General features: G+C 38.1%; 1 protein-coding gene and 1 long non-coding RNA gene across 14 annotated transcripts in view; one reads left to right on the top strand and one right to left on the bottom strand.

Moving 5' to 3' along the window:
* LOC128248922 (uncharacterized) overlaps window positions 1-14,242 on the bottom strand; it is a 29,819-nt gene extending 15,577 nt beyond the window's left edge. Inside the window, exons 1-2 of one of the 4 annotated variants that reach the window (XR_008265076.2) lie at window positions 3,124-3,235; window positions 2,458-2,586 (exon numbers count right to left, since the gene is read on the bottom strand). This is a non-coding gene — a long non-coding RNA (uncharacterized LOC128248922). Of the gene's footprint in view, window positions 1-2,457; window positions 2,592-3,123; window positions 3,236-14,050 lie in introns of those variants that run through there. The other 3 variants (XR_016243465.1, XR_016243463.1, XR_016243464.1) reach the window with 3 other exon arrangements.
* The window catches only part of LOC106869538 (tyrosine-protein phosphatase non-receptor type 4), a 379,747-nt gene continuing 359,002 nt past the window's right edge, over window positions 1,096-21,840 (top strand). For 6 of the 10 annotated variants that reach the window (XR_016243461.1, XM_089358827.1, XM_089358824.1 and 3 more), the window contains exon 1: window positions 1,096-1,785. The gene's annotated coding sequence lies outside the window, so the exon portion shown is untranslated. The remainder of the gene's footprint in view (window positions 1,786-21,840) is intronic. The other 4 variants (XR_016243462.1, XM_089358828.1, XM_089358826.1 and 1 more) reach the window with 2 other exon arrangements.

The raw sequence follows: 21,840 nt of genomic DNA, 5'->3' as shown, positions 1-21,840 counted from the left end.
TGAAAAAGATTGGTGCAAGTGTGAAGGTAGAACACCTAGAAAAATCAGCATTGCTTGGAACTTCAGGAATTCTTCTCAGGGTTCTTGAAGCATGACCAGTAAACAAGTGCCACCTTAGTCTACTGGCTGTGGACAACTGACTCCCTTTCCATCAAACCCAGCAAAATAAGCTGGGAGTTTTCATCACATAATAACAATAATACTTCCTGCTATAGACACACAAGATGTGAAATCTTTGTAGGTGGGGGCTTATGGGTTACATCAACCCCATTGTACAACTGGTACTTATTTCATTGACCCTGAAAGGATGAAAGGCAAAACTGGCCTTGGCAGAATTTGAACTTGGAACATAAAGAAGGATGACAAGCACTTTGTCTGACATACTAACAATTCTGCCAGGTGACCACCTTAATAATAATAATAATAATCCTTTCTACTAATTTTGGTGGGAGGGGACTGGTCGATTATATCGACCCAGTGTTTCACAGGTACATAATTTACTGACCCCAAAAGGATGAAAGTTAACCTCGGTAGAATTTGAACTCAGAATGTAAGGACAGACGCAGTGCCACTAAGCATTTTGCCTAACGTGCTAATGATTCAGCCACCAGTTTGAAATTTTATCACAAAGGAATTTTGGAGGATGGGATGAGTCAATTTATATTGACCCCAGTATCCAACAGGTACTTAATAATAATAATAATAATAATAATAATTTGGTGATGTTTTTGGAGGTAGAAATATTGGATGCAATTACAATTTAAGCTACCTTAACAGATTTTTCTCTCTTTTCTTCTTGTCTTCTTTCTTTTTCAGATTATACTTCCTTATTTTCTTCTTTGCACACACTCCTTCACACTCTCTTTCATTCTTTCTCTCTTTATTCATAGCATTTCATTCCAATTCCTGTTCTCTCGACCCCCACCCTTTCACCCTCTAACTGTTTTCTTTTTTGTCGCTCCAGTATTTTATTTCTACGATGTCTCTTTATCTTTATTCCTTCTCTCTCTCTGTCTGCTCGCTTGTTTTCTATATTTTCTTTCTTAATCCGGTTATCTTTTCTTCTCTCTCTCTCTCTCTCTCTCTCTTCATTCATTTGACGGACATTTGTGTTTCTAATGAAACCCACCTCGTTGCATAGGCTGGTGAGCCAGCCAGCCAGCTTACCAACTTCTTCTACCTTGCTAGGTGGTACCTTACTAGCAAACTAGTCGAAAGTAAGCTAGTAGGCAAATTAAATGATGCAACTGGGAAAGGAACGTTCGGTGGCAGACTTACCTGTGGCCACCTCCAGCTACCTGTGGAGGGACACTGAGGGTGGAGGACTGCGACAAGTGCAGCAATAACAACAACAACAGTAACCTAAGCAACAACAACAATACCATCGACTACGACTGCAACAGCTGCAGCGACGACGCAACCACCATCAGGACCAGATACACACACGCACATAATATGTCGAGTTTACCCTTAAAAGCTATAAACACACGAAAACAACCTATATACACAGCGTGGAGTGAGTGCTGCTATTGATTATACACATACATACATATACATGCGCACACTAAAAGGGTAGACAGAAAGCAGACATATATAGAAGATAATAAAAAAAGAAAACGAGAACGAGAGAGAGAGAGAGAGGAAGAGAGCATAAAGAAAGAGGGTTAGAGAGAGGGGAAAAGCTGAAAGAAAGAGAGAGAGAGTCGTCGTCGCTCGCCTCTGATATTATTTAGTTCCCACCCTGGTAGTTGTGGTGGTTGTTAATACTTTATTAAAAAAATTAGGGTAAGTATGAAACATTTTTCAAATGTCGTTTGCACAGATTTTTCTCTTGACAAAACTTGTTGAAAAGTTTTCTCTCTAATTTTTTTGTTATCGTTAATTATGACTGGGCTGGCGTGAATCTGCTTTATTATTATTATTATAATCTCTGCCTTAATTAACAGCTACATTCGTCTCTATTTGTGTGTGTATATATATACACACATACACATATCTTTATATCATGTGTGTGTGTTTAACCGAAACCCCCTGTTGAAAGTGGAAACTTTATCTGCACGCATTACTTCCACAAGGTGAGGGATTATAAAGACTTGTTATTATTACTATTATTTGTTGTCTATGCTATTTAGTTAATTTATAGTAATTAGTGGCAATAAATCTCTGCTACTGTTTACTTAATCACGCAGAGACATTAAAAAAAACGGGACTATGGGAATCTGTGATGTTCATTCCTTTTGCTTGGGGATCAGGGATTCTCCCCACCACCACCACGACTGATATGGTTGATGATGATGGGCACAAGGTCACCGATTTATAAAGGAGTGTTATCGATTTAATTGACCCAGTATATGACTTGTACTTATTTTATCGATCCCGGTGTAAAGGAAACTATAATAATAATAGTAATAATGGTGTTAATAATATCAATAATATTGATTTCTTAATAGTAATACTCACCAAAATAATCTGAATATGTCCCGGAATCTTGTTACTTGAGGTGCCTTGTCCCTAAGACAAGGCTACTTTCATGAAATACTTCCTACCTTCAATATTTCATTATCTTTATCATCATCACCATCAACACTATTATTATTATTAAAAAAAAAAAAATTATTATTATTATTATTATTATTATTATTATTATTGCAGTCGATGTAGCTGTTGTTATTTGTTAATATTTAGACAAAGTAAAAACAAATTTAAACCCTCTTCCAAACATTTGATAGGGAGAACTCCCTTCAAATCTATGCTTGTTTTTAATTTTGTTCTCATATTCTCTAACATTTACCTTGGGTCTTGTCTGTCAGATTTTCAAGAAACATTAAGCATCAACATTTTGGACGTCTAGAGTTTCCGGTGTCTATTGTTTCTCATATAACTGGACTCTTTCACCGGGGTATATAACGAAAACAGTATTTTCGTTTAAACTCCTGTATTGTCTTTTGATAATATCAATATGAAACTGAAGTCATACAATAATGAATAATATACATACACTAAACTGTTGTTATCGAGCCACACACACCCTGTATACTATCGACCCCGTGAGAAAAGCAGCAAGGTGCCCTTTGCAATGTTTTAATGTAAAAAAAGAAAAAAAATAGCCAAAAATTTACACACCGTTGCTCCTGGTTATTTGCATTAATTGGAGGGAACCATAGAAAGAGATGTGCGAAGAGAGAGAGCACCTGTTGCTGTGTGGATCATTCAAGGAGAAAGTGTAAACATCGACACACGCACACACATACGTACATAAGCTTGTTTTAATTTAAACAATCATATATACATCTAACTTTAAATTATATATATAATTATATATATATATATATATATGTAACTTCGTTGCGATTTAAAGTTGCTTTCTTAAAAAATGTAGGCTATAACAACATTTACATATAGAATAATTAAAGTGCATAATTGATTAAATTTATATTTTATAGCCGTTTCTTTACATGTGTGTGTGTGTGAAAGTTTTTGTTCAAATACGCGCCTGAATGGGAAGATATGTATGCAAGTTTTGGTCCACGTATCTATGATATATACACGCACGCACACACTCTACACACGTACGTATGTAGAGTGTGTGTGTGTGTGTGTGTGTCAACTTTGATTTATTCGCACTTTCCTATTTGCATACCCGATTCCCTCATCAGTCCACAAACACAACCTGTTGCTGCGGCGGTGGATGTTTGCAGTAATTACCTCCACCACATTCCTCATCGCTTCTTTCTCTGTCCCTTCTCTCTCCCTGACTGTTCTTAATTCACTGCCGCCTCCATGATATGTTGGAGGAGGGGGAATATGTTCAGGAGTGACGAGGGCATCTCTCCCTCTCGCTTCCTCTCTCTCTCTCTCACAATACTCTATTATTACTCTCTACTCACACTACATATATGTATGTGGGTGTGTAAAAGGTGAGGCAGTGTGCCCTTTCCCGTCCCTCTTTTATGACTCTCGCGCGCGCCTTTACAAGTCCGTTTTCTGTCTTTTATTGTCAGTATTTGTAAGATTTGAACTCAGAAATATAAGGTGCCAAATAAAAAGCATTGCTAACTCTGCCAGCCTCTCACCTCAATCTCTGTTCTTGGGGATAACACTAGCGTAGCGGGGGTGGTCCACTCCGGGCGGCACTTTTCATCCTGTTGTAGGCTATTACTGTAGGCAATATGTATTTTTTTTTTTTGGGGGGGGGGGCACTAATCTCTTGCAACCCGTGCGGTCGCAGGGGGCCTCTACGGTTGAGGGGCCCATGTTAAGATCAAAGTACGTGGATGAGTCGTCTATTTATTTTGGTTAAGATGTTGAACAAGAATTAAACTATCGCTGTTAACTGAAGGTTTCAAGAAGTAAAATGGTAATTCTGCCAACTCGCCACCTTAATAATTATAGTAATTCTTTCGACTCTAGGCACAAGGCTTGAAATTTGGGGTGAGGGGACTAGTTGATTACATCGACCTCAGTGTGTAACTGGTACTTATTTCAACCCTGAATGGTTGAAAGGCAAAGTTGACCTTGGTGGAATTTGAACTCAGAACCTAGCGACAGGCAAAATACCACTAAGCATTTCGTCCAGCGCACTAACAATTCTGCCAGCTCGCCACCTTCATAATCATCATCATAATAATAATAATAATCCTCCTTTCTATTATAGGCACAATGCCTGAACTTTTCGGGGAGGGAGTAAGTCGATTACATTGACTCCAGTGCATGACTGGTACTTATTTAAGCGACTTTGAAAGGATGATAAGCAAAGTCAACCTCGGCAGAATTTGAACTTGGAACGTAGCTGCAAATGAAATACCGCTAAGCATTTCGCCTGGCATGCTAACGTTTCTGCCAGCTCACCACCTTAATAATAATAATAATAATAATGGTTTCAAACTTTGGAACGAGGCTAGCAATTTCACGGGAGAGGCTCAGTTGACTCCAGTTTTGATGGGAAGAGTTATGTCGACTGCATTGACTCCAATACCTGATTGGTACTTTATTTTATTGATCCCCAAATGGCAAACTTGACCTGTAATGATGAATATCTTTTAATAGGGGTTCCTTTTAAATGGGTCAAGAAGAGAATAGCAGTCAGTTGAAATGGACCCAAATATATCACTGGTTAGTCCTTCACAGGGCTTATAAATTCTGCTCCTTTTGTAGATTCCTGAGCTAATTTTTGCACTGAATGCATAAACTTAGCCTTTGCATGTGACTGGTATTGTATTTTATTTGTGCCATAGGAAAGATAATAATAATAATAACAATAAGAGGAAGTTTTTGGAGTTTGAGTAATTCATCCTAACCCAAACCTGGTGTTTCGTTCATCATCCTTAAACAACCTTTATTCGGTGAGCTTTTGAGTGGAATGGACTACTGGACCTTGTGCTGTCTATCTTGATATGAGGTTTCCATATTGTGCACATATGGCTGTAATGCATGTACCCTGTGTACCCTTATCAGAGAGTAATCATGATGGGTTATATAGGGCTTTGTAAATTTGTACCCCAGCCTCACTTTGATGACATGTGCTGCTTTCTCACTCAACAACAACAACAACAATAATAATAAATGTTCCATTACATTTAATTTAAATTGAATTCAAATATAAAGCCCTTGTCCCCTGCATGATGATGATGTTCATAATATTTTTCTTCGATCTGAAGGTGGTGACCTGACAGGATCGTTTTAATGGGCAAAACAAAGTGCTTAGTGGCATCTGGTTCTTTTTGTTCTGAGTTCAAATGCCATTCAGATTTTGATTTTGCCCTCCCAAGCATTTCAGGCCTTCTGCCTAAAGTAGAGAGAATCATTTGACTATTTTACATTGGGAAACAATAAGAATCATATTTTGGAGAGTACACATGAGTGTGTTTATGTGTGCATGATGATGATACAAGCTTGTTACCAGTAAAAAAGCCATTCACTGTGTTTTGTCATGGAGAAAATTTCTCACGGTAGACAGAGAGGTGTAACTAGACTGAGTCACCCCGCGCCATTCAGCCAGACTCTTAGATGCATGCATTTCAGGGTGGTTATCTCACCTGCAGCAACAGAGACCAGAAAGGCAGACATTGCAAACTGACACGGCAAACTTGCACTCAACCAGATATATATGTGTAGTGTGAATATATACACATGCATATTTTGGGATTTATAGAGGGTCACAGTCAGGAACTTTGACCCTTCATAAATCCCAAATTTTATTTTGGTACTTATGAGAGCACCTGTCTTCAAAGACTCATATTGTCATTCAATGCTCAAAATGAGGAGTAGATGGACTGCCGACAACTGATGAAGGGTCGTTCTTTATGTTACTTGTCCTGTTTTCCTTTTGTTCCTCTCGTTGTTTGCATGTTGAACTCATTTGTTTTCGTATTTCATGTTGTTTACTGTTGGTGACATCCTGTAGCCATATATGCATGTATATATATATATATATATATATTTATATAGATATATATGTATGTATATAATGTAATTATTTGATTGAACGCCACACATCCATTTCCAAGTAAGTTTATATATATATATATAGCCCTTGCAGCTGTATATATATATATATATATATATATATATATATATATATATATATATATAGCCCTTTTCAGTGCCCTCGGTGCCACAGGATCTACCTATCTCGTATTGGTCACATCAGCCACATTCACTCCCAGGAGAATCAATGTGCTAGAAATGGAGAAGGATGGATGTCTCGGATTGATGCTGTCAACACCTTTCACAAGTTATCCATTAGCAAAATAAGTGACCATGTATATACATATATATATATACCTCTGTATATGTGCATGTGTGTGAATACATAGAAACATGTGTGCATGCCATATATATATATGTGTGTATAGGCTTATATATATATATTTATATGTATAGTCAAACACACACACACACACACATATATATATAGGCACATATATATATCATCATCATCATCATCATCATCATTTAACATCTGCTTTCCATGCTGACATGGGTTGGACTGGGGACTGGCAAGCCAGGAAGCCGCACCAGGCTCCAATCTGATCTGGCAGTGTTTCTAAAGCTAGATGCCCTTCCTAACACTAACCGTTCCAAGAGTGTAGTGGGTGCTTTTTACATGTCACCAGCACAGGGGCCAGTCAGGCGGTACTGGCATTGACCACACTCTAATGGTGCTTTTTATGTGCCACCGGCATGAGAGCCAGTCAGGCGGCATTGACAATGACCACACTTGAATGGTGCTTTTTACGTGTCTCCAGCATGGATGCCAGTCCGGTGGGACTAACGTGCCACCAGCATGGGTGCCAGTCAGGCAGTACTGTCATCGGCCATGTCAGCGATTTTGATTTTGGTATATATATATATATATATATATATATATATATATATATATATATATAGGCACATGGCCTAGTGCTTAAGATGTTGGGCTGGCAACATCAAGACTGTGGGTTCAGTTCTTAAACCAGATCTTGCCTTGTCCAAACGCAAGTCCCTTCATTTCATGAGGTTCCAGACCATTCAGCAGTTGTAATGATGGTAGCTGACTTTGAACCTGGCAACAAACTGGTAATCAATGAGGAGTTTTCTCCTTTCAGTTGCTTAGACTCCACAGGAACCAAGATAAACTCTAACATAATGAGACAAAACATGACCATATATGTGTATATTATAGATATATGAAACGGAATGACACCAAAAATCCATTCTGAATAATCTTTATCTGTGTTTTTCTCCGCTGGCATCTGTTGCAGAGATCATCCTTTTACTTGTTATGATTCTTCATCATTGTGTTCGTCATGTCAGTTTTTCCAGCCCTTGTTTTATAGGCACATCCCAACATACGTTGGACCATTTTTCATTTAACCATCAGCAAAATCCAAGAAAGGTTGTATGAAACAAAACTAAAGTGTTCCTTCGATTCTAAAATTAGTTTTCATTTAAAGACTCAGTTCTCTTAGCGTCTAACCCTTTTCACAGCTTACAAAGTCCTTTGCTACCATCAACCACTTTACAGTAAGGACTGGGTAGATGCTATCATGTCGTTAGCACTGTGTGGCAACAAAAGAGTCACTTTTGCTCTTTTGTGTCAGTTTTGGTGCAGTCATGGCTGAGTGGTTAAGAAGTTTGCTTCATGGTTTCAGGTTCAGTCCTATTTTTGTATAGCAGTTTTGAAACCAGTCCATCATGTGTATGTGTGTTTATGTTGTATTACTATCATCATCATCATCATCATCGTTTAACGTCCGCTTTCCATGCTAGCATGGGTTGGACGATTTGACTGAGGACTGGTGCAACCGGATGGCTACACCAGGCTCCAATTGTGCTCCTCAATGATATAGTTGTCTAACCCAGGGGTTTTCAAACTGTGGTCCGCAAGGACAAGACAGGGGGTCCGTGGATAGCAAATACTTTTTATGGGCAATTTGATTTTTATATATGTTTTTTAATTGAAATCTTTTAATTGACAATAAACCTATTTGTTAAATACTGTTAAATAAATAAATGTAAAAATATATGTTATTTTAAGCAAATATTTATGTATAAATTTCATAAGCGTTTATAAGGGGGTCCCTAAGGTAAAGCCTGAAATATAAAGGGGTCCGCAAGTCAAAAAGTTTGAAAACCACTGGTCTAACCCATGCTAGCAAGAAAAAACAGACATAAAAACGAACAAGCAAATATCACTGACCCACTCTCACCCATTGCTCCTACCATTATTCTTCACCTCCTACTGTCTTTTTGCATCACTCCTTCTTTCTCTCTTCCCTTCTTCTCCAACTATCACCCCAGTCACTCTTCATAGACCTGCTCCTTTCTCCTTTACATCTTCGCTTTTCTATATTTCTCCCCTCTCTTATCCACTCTATTAGTCAAATTGCCCTCTATGAACAGAGACAGTGTAATAGTGAGGACCCCTTTTGTCCTGTTGGGATCAAGGCAATGACACTCATTAGGGTCACAATGAAACACATCCAATACAATGGCAAACAAGGGGAGACAATGTAAGGTGAGGAGGACTTGCAGGCATGGTCCCAGGAATTTTTCAAAGGGAGGAGTCAGAAGGCCAGAAGGGAATACAATTGCAGGAGAAAAGGACATAATAACATTATTTGGAAGGGTGCACTTCTTTTCTTGAGGGAGGCACGTGCCCCTCAGTGCGCCCTTGACTTGGATTCTTGGTCTTGGTGAGAACATGACAACTTCTCTAGGGCTTGTGTCGTGATAAAAGACACCAGCCCCCGAGTGTCTGGGGATAAGAAGAGCATCCAGTTGTAGAAATCATGCCAAACTTAATAAGGTTCAAGTGAAATGGTGGTCACTGAACCCAGCTGGGAGGCATGAGGATCCATCTAACCCATACCAATTTGGAAAGTAGATGTAAATGATGGAGAAGATAAATAGATAGGATGGTAGGGTGGTAAATAGAGATAATGCATCTTGTTTTTATAGAAATTGAAAGCAATTATCAAAGAGTTTTATCGGAGAGATTAAAAGAACTGTTCCTGATTCTTTTATTCTTTATCGTTTGCCAGAATTACCAAACAAACAAAAACTTTATTATTTCCAAAATAAAACAACACAGTGATATTGATGAAGAACTTGTTTGGCAGCCAAATTGGTTCTGTAACTGTTTAATCCGATAAGATCGAGTATCTGAAGAATAATTCTATCAGTCTCTTTGTACCTTAGATATGCCTGATTATCAATAGTTCCTTGCTTCTAGAATATGCTCCAAGCTCTTACCCTTTCTTCTTCCACTGGGTAGCATTTCTAGATTGAGGATTTTCGAAAGGTGTCTGAAGCCCCATCTTATTTGAAGCCTGTATCATGGCTGTTTGCCAATGTCTAAAGCATCTTCAAGGCCCTTCACAAAATTCATTATTGTTTGCTCCAACAAACCTTCTACTTATCAATTATTTCTTATGTAGGCATTGAAACTTAAATTTATTCACAGAGCATGTGAAATGGGGCTGTATAGTGTTTATTTTCTTGAGGGCCTCAACAATTAAATGGAGCTCCTGTAAATGCTAGTTTCAAATTTTCGCACAAGGCCAGCAATTTCTGGGAAGGGAGGTAGTTGATTATGTTGATTAGATCAACCCTTGTGCTCAACTCATACTTATTTCATCTACCCCAAAAGGATGTAAAGCAAAGTTGACCGTGGTGGCATTTGAACTTAAAGCATAAAAACAGCCAAAACGCTATTTGCCTGGCGTGGCTAATGGTTCTGCCAGCTTGGTTCCTTAGCTTCTTCAACTATCAATGAAAGGCTATCAAAGAACACAACTAAATTACAAATCAACAACTGACATATATCAGGATGTTCACCTCACAACCAGTTTAAGAATAAGCATTGGTGGGTGGCTTTGGTTTATGGTTTAATAAGCAAAGCCCATTTATTTGAATGTTGAATTTGGTGATTGGAACAGTATATAACTGGTATTTATTTACGTTGGGGAAAATGAAGAAGTTAGTTTGAATAAACTACATTAAAGGAACCAAATTAAATCCTTTTTTATATCCTGTGTATAACGATATTCACCAGATCTTTGCTATACCAAGTTGATAATGAGGCTAATGCACATAAATTTAGGGATGAAATCAATTGCTGTATAGGCTTGCTGAATATCAACCATAGAGGGATGAAAGACAATGTTGACAGTGGTTGGATTTGAACTTTCAATGCTGTGGATCATAAATAAATAGGAATTGATGATGTAATCTTATTAAATGACTTGTGTTTGTTTTATTTTGATGGTTTTCTTTTGCTTGTCGATTGAAATTAAATCAGAAAATTAAAAAACATAAAGCATGTAAGTCCATTTAGCCACATCCATTGTCTGATAAAAATTAAATATAGAAACTGCTTTTATACTGAGTTTGCATACAATCGGTTGGATACTGGCATAATTATGTTGGGATTTCTATAGAATGTTTGATGGTGTAGGGGGTGGCTAGGGGGGTGCTTCTTTCAAACTTGTGTAATAGTGTCTAAATGGAGGTCACTCATTCATTTATTCATAACCACATTCTCTTCTTTTCTTTCTTCCAGATAGATCTCGAGATAGACAAACAGGGAGACAGACAAAGAGATAGATAGATATAAATATGTCTACATACAGATATACACACAGCTTATCTCTCTATTGTATTACATTTCAATTGACTGAATTTGATATTTTTCATCTTTGTCGTCCCTTCTTTATATATTTTATGTCTGTCACTCTCTCTCTCTCTCTCTCTCTCTCTATCTCTCTCTCTCTCTCTCTCTCTTTCTCTCTCTCTCTCTCTCTCTCTCTCTTTCTCTCGTTGCTTTTTGTCATTTCTCTCATACTCATTCATACATCTTTCCCTTTTTCTTCCTCTATTTTCCCTCGTTTTCTGTTAATCCTTATCAATCCCATAATATTGGATCTTTACGGGCCGAATACATTTAATCAAAGATTTTACTGAATCAGTTATTTATAAAGAGGAACATCTTAAATCACTTTTTCACATCTTAAATCACAATTACAACAATTGTGTCCACTTGTTGACTATTAATTCCTATAAATATGACCTTTTTCTCTGCCCCCCCCCCCACTATCTTTGAAATAGACTTTGAGCCAAGTAATGAAGGGATCCATTCTCTGTCATATCATCTTTTAGGATTTTAAATGTGTGTGTGTGTGTGTGTGTGCAGTGTTTGATTTCTGCATGAGGTGTGTCAGGAAAGAAGTATCTTTTGGATGTATTTTTTTGTTCCCCTATCTTATAATAATTCTGCTTGTCATTTCATTACTTAGCCCATCTGTAACGCTTTCACATGATCAGTTGAAAGGGAAAGGCAAAGAATGAATGAAAAAGGAGAGAAAAAGAGGGTAAGATGAAGAGGGAGAGAGAAAGAGGGAGAGTGCTGTGTATTAAGTATATAAAGTGCTTATTGTATTCCAGTTTCCTTCCCTTGTCAATAATTAGCAAATGAATGACTCTCTTTTGATACAGACACAACACAGGCTTTTTCGATAAAGTTGTCAGAAATAATAGCAATAAGTTTACCATTAATTCTTTGAAATATTCATGGGTTCTGCTAGTATTTCAATATTTGTTGATTAGAAAGTAGATAACATGGTCCCCACCCTACTTACACTCTTACTCAATCATTCACTCACTCACTCAATCAACCGATCAATCAATGTTTGTGTTTAATGATGTTGTTTCATTTGAGTACAAATCTTGTCACTTGCAAATCAAAGTTAAATACACACATCCACCCTCTTTGTCCCTCTCAATCAACTGAGGCTAAAATTACCAGATCATAATTAATCTATTTTAAGAGTGAGAGAAAGAGAGAGAGAGAGTGAGTGTGTGTGTGTGTGTGTGTGTGTGTGTGTGTGTGTGTGTGCGTGTGTGTCCTTGTATTTTTTGTAGTTTGTGATGAGGGTTTTTACTGCAATAAAAACAAAAAAGAAACTGTTTATCTATCCACACTGTTATTGTTTACTTCACTACACCATTAGGAAAAAAGAGACAGACAGACAGATAGAAGGAGAGGGGGGAAAGAGGAAGATGAGAGAGAAAGAGAGAGAGAGAGGGTTAGGTTAGTTCACTGATCAATGAAACATTATTAATTAACTTGTTAGTGACCATATATCTAATGAAATTAATTTTGAAAGTAATCAAAAATGTGAAACGGTTTAAGAAAATAGCTTTGTTATTATTCAACTAGTGTTTGGAATATAATAACAAAAAGTTGTTATATGAAATTACGATGGCAGATTTTCAGTCTAAATGTGAGCATTTTAAAATGAGAGGTTTTATAAAACCAGAAGTGGTCTCTGGCTGTTTGGTGTGAAAAGGGTTAAACTGATTTTCTGAGTAGATAGATGAACGAGTGAGCCCAGCAAACAGCAAGTGCTTTGACATTTTGTGAATGGCTTCCTGAACTTGAAGCTTGTACAAAGCTGACTGTATTTACTAAGTGGCGCCACTTCTGACCTGGCATATATTTGACTCACACACACACACACACACAAATGAGATTACATATATTTCAACATGTTTCATTTATGAAAATGTGAGTTTATATATATAACTCTGCTTTTCAATTATACATTCTTAATATTTGTATGTGAAATTATTCAAACTATTTAAATACACAAGATATTAAGATACTTGTTATGTTCCTAATTGCATGTTTAATATAAAACATAGTTTTGTCTGTTTATCTAAATTATTGTCGTTGAGTGGGTAGAGGAATCCACTGTGTACATGGCTGGATTAACCAATAAATAATGCACTAATACAGTATTTTTTCCATTGCTAAAATTTCTTGTAAGGCATTGTGCAAATTATAAAAGTTTTCTAAAATATTAATGAAAAGATGTTGAAAATTTGCATTTTCATTCTGTTGCTTTGATTATAAGTAGATAATTTGTATTTCTTTTGCTGATTAGTGTTAGCTAAAATGTAAAACCAGGCTATATTTAATATAGCTGTGGGGTCTGACCAGATGGATAATCTGGCAAAAGAAAACTGGTTTTATCAATTATTTCACATTCTGCACTTGTGTTTTAACGTGGTCTCATCAGTCAGACCAGTGCTTCTGAAAGTAGATGGGACACTGTCCTCTGGGTGAGGTTGTACAGGTAGGGACAGTTGATGCATCTGTACAGTTTTTTTAGTCTTTGTATCTGATTTAAATATTAGCTTTAAAATAATTGTGAAACTGTTTGGTAGCCACAATCATAGCAATAATAATAATAATAATAATAATAATAATTAATTCGTTTTATTGGCCACCAGGGCTAATATCAATTAAAAACATATAAGGACAAAGACAGGACGAAGGTTACAAAAGGTTTTGTCCGAAAAGGTAGGAAAGTTCGTCTAAGCAGAAGAAGAAAACGGAGAAAGATATAACAAATAGATAGATAAATAAATAAATAAGTAGAAACCCCCGAAGGGGGAGGCGCTTCGAAAAAGGAAAGGTTACACGTGGAAAAACCCATAAAACCACGAGAGCCTGGTCAGAAAAAAATAAGAAAGGGGTATAGAGCCCTTTCTCCTTTTACATTACCTTTTTTTTCTACAGGTGTATTCTCAGAATTGGTCCGTTTATACTGGCCATTTTTCCAACAGTCACCCATCTTTCAACGAATTTGCTATGAGACAGCACTTCCCTCTCTACTCTCAATAATAATAATAATAGGTGCAGGAGTGGCTGTGTGGTAAGTAACTTACTTGCCAACCACACGGTTCTGGGTTCAGTCCCACTGCATGGCACTTTGGCCAAGTGTCTTCTACTTATAGCCTTGGTCTGACCAAAGCCTTGTGAGTGGATTTGGCAGATGGAAACTGAAAGAAGCCCATTGTATATATATATGTGTGTGTGTGTGTGTATGTCTGTGTTTGTCTTCTCCAACATCGCATGACAATTGATGCTGGTGTGTTTACATCCCCATAACTTAGCAGTTTGGCAAAAGAGACTGATAAAATAAGTACTAAGCTTACAAAGAATAAGTCCTGGGGTTGATTTGTTCAACTAAAGGCAGTGCTCCAGCATGGCCTCAGTCAAATGACTGAAACAAATAAAAGAATAAAATATTAAACATTGAGATATATACCATACATGCTTGTAAATTATAAACAATGACCAAAAGTTCAAGAGACAGTCAAAAATTGTCGGTATTTCCATACATGCAATAAAGCCAGTCACTGCACCTGTAATGTTAGGTGATGCCCTGACTAGTGTGTAAAATAAATATTACTAAATTGTGGGCAAATGGGTGTAAAAGAAAGGGGGCAAAATTTTTAAAAAGTTTGAAAAATACAAAGGAAGGGTAAAGGGAGGCACTATACTTGGGGACTTAGGGGGCATCAGTTGGCCTTAATCCAGCCCTGACTCTGTGTGTGTGTGTGTATGTGAATACTTGGGCAATAAACAAGACATCTTGCACTTAAGAGGAAGAGATAATGTCTGATGGAATGGAAATGTATGAGAAAGAAGGTTTGTGGAAATAAAAGTTGTAGAAATGAGTGAAGTGAGAAGACGCACACACACACACACACACACACATACATTAGTCTTTCCAGAAGTTTCTTATAAATTAGCTCCCATCTTTTACATTTTTATTAAAGTTATTATATTAACAACTTTGCATTTTCTTTTTAATGTCATGACCTCTTTCAAACCATTTTTAATATTATTTCTAACCTCCATCTAATCCATCATGTTGCTAAAAGGGAAAAAAAAACAGTTTTAATCAATGGAATCAAAGACAAAATTCTATAAATATTGAAACAGAAATTGAACCCATGAACCATTTGTTCATTGCCAATACTTAACACCATAATAGTTTGCTTTTTATTTTCTATTTTTTCTTTTTTTCTTCCCTATGAAATTCCTGCAACCCTTTTAATAAGGACCATTCTCCTCATTTCCATGGTTTGCACTGTTTCTTCTTTCTTCTAACACACAATTATTTATAAAGAAAGAACTAGGAATTTTTTTTTTTTATGCTTAAAGAATTCACACAGGGAGTAAGACAAGTGGACACATTTAGCATTGAATTGTGGAAATAACTTATATTTGCTTCTGCTACCCTTTTTTTTGTGTTCTGATACAAGTATTTACTGTATTTCAGAATTTAATTTTGTATTTGCATGTCTATAAAATTGTCAACTGGAAGAGCCATGTAAGGAAGTTGCTAGCTACTCTGTTAGATTATCTTCTGTGTTTATACTTTGCCTAAAGGCATCGTAAAATGGACTTATGCAGTGGGGATATGACTAAAATCTGAGATGATAATAAACAAAATTCTCTGCATTACTATCCAATACAAATTGCCAGAAAATAAAAAGAAGCTGTCTTCATTCAGACAACGAAAACTGATTGTGAAGAGCCAAGCTATGAACTCAATTGCAGCAACAAGAGTTTTTTTTTTTAATTAGGCAAAAACCAATCTTTATGATTTGAGGTAACATTGGTGATCAGAACAACCCTGTCACCTCGTTAAGAGACATCTTTTCAGTTTCTAAAATTAGAAGACAACTAAAACATAATTCATATGTAATGAGGGCAGAAAAAGAAAACAGCCCGAATGCTAGAAATAATAGTCTAACTTCAAAGGTTATTTACCTACCACGATTTAGTAAACTACAAAATACACAACTTAGAAAAGCAATTCTTAAAACTCTGATGTATTTATTTATAACTAGATTTCTAACACACACACACATGCACACACACACACACACACACACATACACACATCACACACACATGCATGTACACATACATGTTGGAATATGTGCAAGTACGCATTAACACATTCTTGGGCTTATGCAAGCGCTCACATACACAAGCACACACAAGAACAGGCGCACAAACATTATTTGTTATTGAAAGCTGAGAAATATTATATCACACACACACACACACACACACACACACACACACACACACACACACACACACACACACACACACACGCACACACACACAAAGCTGTTATCAGGTTAGCTACAAATAACTTACTATTCTGCCCCCTCCCCCTTCCTCAGGTAAAACTATGTGGGAAGAGAAGGGAGAAACCATTGCTTGGGACAACAATGTCACCTGAGGAGAGGAAAGCTTTACTATATATATAAATAATGTACTCTTCCTTGTACTCTTACTCTTTCTTTCTCTCTAAGAAACAGAACAAGAGCAGTAAGGTGCGGCGGTGGTGGTGGTGTGTGGTGTGTGGGTGTGTACTGTACAGCAGAGTGGAGTGTAAGTGTAGTTTAGTCTCTCCTTTAATGTCAGTGATTATTTTGAAATACACACAAGTACATCATGTGTACATGTACACGCACATGCACACACACTAACACACATGCACACACACACACACACATTTATGCACACATAGATGTGAATATCAACACATGCATAGATGCTTGCATGTACATACGCATACATAGATAAATGCATACGCACACACACATATACGGCTAGCTAAGGTTATTTTCGATAGATCTGCCTGACTGGCTCCTGTGCCAGTGGCATAAAAACCACCATCAGAACGTGGTCGTTGCCACCCCACCCCCGACTGGCTCCCGTGCCAGTGGCATGTAAAAAGCACCCACTACACTCTTGGAGTGGTTGATGTTAAGAAGGGCATCCAGCTGTAGAAAGTCTGCCAGATTAGATTGGAGCCTGGTGCAGCCATCTGGTTCGCCAGTCCTCATTCAAACCGTCGAACCCATGCCAGCATGGAAAGCAGACGTTAAACGATGATGATGATGATGAAACTATATGAAAACCAGTTCAGAGACTGAGAAAGGCCATATTCCCCAGCACAGCTGCAACCTTATGTATTCCTTTCTGAGACACCATTTTCCCGATAACAATAACAACAAATTTGTGTTCTTAAAGAAGTGAGGAAGATGAACTCTACAGCCTCAGCAACTCTGAAAAAAGCTACTGACACAGGGTAGAGAAGACTTTTTGCGTTCTAGATGTCAGGCTACAATAAATACACCCTGTATTGTAGTTAGTGACAGGAAGGGTATCCAGCTATAAAAAACTACTTAAAAACATGGTTTGTAGAATAGATTGCTAATTTTTCTGTTGATGAAAGACTGTGTTCAGAAACCATGAGACCATCCAACCATACCAGAAGGGAAACAATAATGTAAAATAAGGATTCTTTCTCAAGTGTCTTTCTCTATCTTATTCTTCTTCATGTATTTGTCAGCCATTTGATATTATTTAGAGTTAAGCCTCTTTTATTGTTCTTTAATATTAGCATGATATTCCTTCTTGGTTCATCCATTTCCTCTTAACAAATGCTTCCCAATCATATAAATAGATTATAAATTCACAGACAAAATTTTTTTTCATATAAACACCATTAAGCATTATATCTTTAAAAAACTATTTCACATTTCTATATACTCACACACGCACTCTCTCTCTCTCTCTCTCTCTCTCTCTCATGTACATACACTGTAGATGTACTAGAATGTGTCAGAGAGAAAAGAATAACACATTTCCTGCTGCAATGGGAATCAATTTACAACTTCTAACCCTTTTCATAGCAATTTGTCTGACACCACCCTTGGTCGTATAATACAAACACCCAATTTCAAAGTGACCCAAATTAAAACTTAGCATCAAAATTCCAGGTTAATTTATGCTCCAAACACCAAATTAATAATCACTGTCATCTTAATTCTTCATTAGAAAAAATTAATTGAAACAAGGGCAGTGAATTTCAGCAGAAGAATGAAATATGGTAACAAAAGGATTAAACAACAAAGACCAGATTCTCTCTCTCTCTCTCTCTCTCTCTCTCTCTCTCTCTCTCTCTCTCTCTCTCTCTCCCCCCTCTCTCTCTCTCTCTCCCCCTCTCCCTCCCCCCTCTCTCTCCATGACAGCCTCAAAGTTTTCTCAGGGGCTCTTGCCTCTGAAGAAGCTCGTGTATGCTGAATTCGTGTGGTTTGGCATTCCGGCAACCATGCCAGATAATTCTCATCTGCTTGTGGTATTTGTCTGTGCCCTTAGCACTGTACATCTACACGAGAGGATTGCAGTATTACAGCATTTTTAGTAAGATATAAAGATTGCCATTTGAGTTTATTATTTTATAGCATAACTAATATTCCAACATCCAGATGGCATATGCTTTTTATTTTAAAGACGACTTTAAAAGATAAAACTGAGAAGGGCTTTGGACAATCTGGGGAATATCTATCATTTCCCTTTTCAGTTTGCTTCTACATAATTAAGCTTCATTTAGAAAACCCTATTGAGCCCTTGCTTTTTCGGTTGTATGTAATCATATTTTAGTGTTGCAGTTGTTTTAGTTTATCAAGATTAACTCAGCCATGGCCATGCTGGATCATCTTTCTCAGTATTCACTCAATGTTTCTCTGTCCCTGTTTATACCCGTATCTTGAGTGTTTGCTCAATGCAAATTAAAAGAATTACTAAGTTTAGAACACCTTCTCTAACCTGGCTATTAATCTTTACAATGGTTAATCCTGTAAAACTAAATGATTTTATTTTCATATATTAATGTTGTCAATTTAGTTTAGGCAATAATGTGGGCCTTTCTACCACAAGCTGTTGCATTTTCATGACTTTACAAGAATAAATGGATTTTCTAAGCTCTAAACTAGGGATTCTTAACTTGTTACTCATTGCCTATTTCACCAAATGCAGTTTTACAAACAACTCCTTTTCCATATCTCCCACCTCAAAAACAAACAAAAAGAAAGAAAGAAAGAAAAACCCCAAACAGATTTTAATCAAACAGATACTAATTTTGTACTAATTGCTTTATGAACCATATTTTCATACTAATAGTATATTAGTCATGTTTTCATGTCCCATCTCATCCAGTATGAGCGACCCCTCCATTTAATTTTTCTAGAAATTACTAAGGAGGGTGATGACATATAATTTCATTATATTGGACCTTGCTCCATCACGTCTGCCATCTTTCTGCTTATTGATAACAACACAATCTCCTCGTCATATTCTAATGTCTTTTTTTTTTTTTGAAAATGTATTTAAAGTATAAGTAATGTTTCTAGTGTCAATATTTGATTTCTACAACAACAAACACTCTCTTTAAATACCCAGTGTTCCCTTAGAAACCCCTTGGCATTTGTCAACACTTTTGAGTTCACGATGCCCCCAAGGAGGCGCTACTGTCCAGTTGAGAACCACTTCTATAACCCAAGTTAATCAAACAACACAAATCCAACAACAGTGACAGGATTACTTCTCTCAAACAAAAATATCGTCTCGTTAGCTATGATAACATGGCAGGAGATCTGTACTTTTTCTCTTGTCTTTGCACTGCGAAATATAAAAGTATATGATATTATACATATATGTATAAATGTACGTCGTCGTCGTTTAACGTCCGCTTTCCATGCTAGCATGGGTTGGACGATTTGACTGAGGACTGGTGAAACCAGATGGCTACACCAGGCTCCAATCTGATTTGGCAGAGTTTCTACAGCTGGATGCCCTTCCTAACGCCAACCACTCAGAGAGTGTAGTGGGTGCTTTTACGTGTCACCCGCACGAAGGCCAGTCAGGCGATACTGGCAACGGCCACGCTCATCTCGCTCGAGAAACCTCATGTGTCACCCACACATGAGCCAGTCCAGGGGCACTGGCAACGATCTCGCTCAAAAGATATCATGTGTCGCCCGCACATGAGCCAGTCCAGGGGCACTGGCAACGATCCCACTCGAAAGATTTCATGTGTCACCCGCACATGAGCCAGTCCAGGGGCACTGGCAACGATCTCGCTCGAAAAACCTCATGTGTCACCCACACAAGAGCCAGCCCAGGGTCACCGGCAACGATCTCGCTCGAAAGATTTCATGTGTTGCCCGCACATGAGCCAGTCCAGGGGCACTGGCCACGATCCCGCTCGAAAGATTTCATGTGTCGACCGCACATGAGCCAGTCCAGGGACACTGGCAACGATCCCACTCGAAAGATTTCATGTGTTGCCCGCACGTGGGCCAGTCCAGGAGCACTGGCAACGATCTCGCTTGAAAATCCTACGACGGCCCCGCACAATAGCCAGTTCAGGGGCACAGCAACAATCTATTTCTATTACACTTGCCTCAACAGGTCTTCGCAAGTGGGGTTTAGTGTCCAATTTTAATTTAACTCGATTTCGATTTCACTTGCCTCGACAGGCAGTGGAGTTTAGTGTCCAACTTAACTTGATTTCGATTTAACTTGCCTCAACAGGTCTTCACAAGTGGAATTTAGTGTCCAATGAAGGAAGGAAGGTACACATAAGTGGACTGGCTGGGCCTTAGATTTAGGTCTCACTTGGCTTACCGGGTCTTCTCACGCACAGTATATTTCCAAAGGTCTCAGTCAGAAGTCATCGCCTTGGTGAGGCCCAATGTTCGAAGGTCGTGCCTTACCACCTCATCCCAGGTCTTCCTGGGCCTACCTCTTCCACAGGTTCCCTCAACTGCTAAGGTGTGGCACATTTTCACACAGCTATCCTCATCCATTCTCGCTACATGACCATACCAGCGCAGTCGTCTCTCTTGCACACTACAACTGATGCTTCGTAAGTTCAACTTTTCTCTCAAGGTACTGATACTCTATCTAGTATGCACACTGACATTACACATCCATCGGAGCACACTGGCTTCATTCCTTGCGAGCCTACGCATGTCCTCAGCAGTCACGGCCCATGTTTCACTGCCATGAAGCATGGCTGTTCGTACACATGCGTCATACAATCTGCCTTTTACTCTGAGAGAGAGACCCTTTGTCGCCAGCAGAGGTAAGAGCTCTCTGAACTTTGCCCAGGCTATTCTAATTCTAGCAGCTACGCTTTCAGTGCACCCACCTCCACTGCTAATTTGGTCACCAAGATAGCGGAAGCTATCAACCACTTCTAGTTTTTCTCCCTGGAATGTAGCAGAAGTTGTTTTCTGCACATTCTCAGTATTTATAGCTCCAGAACATCTGCTGCAAACAACTAACTTCCTAGTTAACCTTCCTTTGATATTGCTGCACCTCTTATGTGTCCATAGCTTGCACTGGGTGCATCTTATAGAGTTACTTCCCACTCCTTTTCTACAGATTGAGCAGGGCCATCTACCCGAAGGGGTTTGTGTTTTGTCTGCCTTCCTACTTATGAGGACTTTGGTTTTAGCTAGGTTGACTCTAAGGCCCTTCAGTTCTAGTCCTTGCTTCCATACCTGAAACTTCTCCTCTAATTGTGATAGTGACTCAGCAATTAGTGCAAGGTCATCAGCATAGAGGAGCTCCCAGGGGCATCCTGTCTTGAATTCCTCTGTTATGGCCTGGAGAACTATGATAAATAG

This window comes from Octopus bimaculoides, chromosome 10 (genome assembly GCF_046866305.1).
Source record: "Octopus bimaculoides isolate indiv1 chromosome 10, ASM4686630v1, whole genome shotgun sequence".
Classification (NCBI taxonomy): Eukaryota; Metazoa; Mollusca; class Cephalopoda; order Octopoda; family Octopodidae; genus Octopus; species Octopus bimaculoides.
This window is presented reverse-complemented; position numbering and strand designations above follow the sequence as displayed.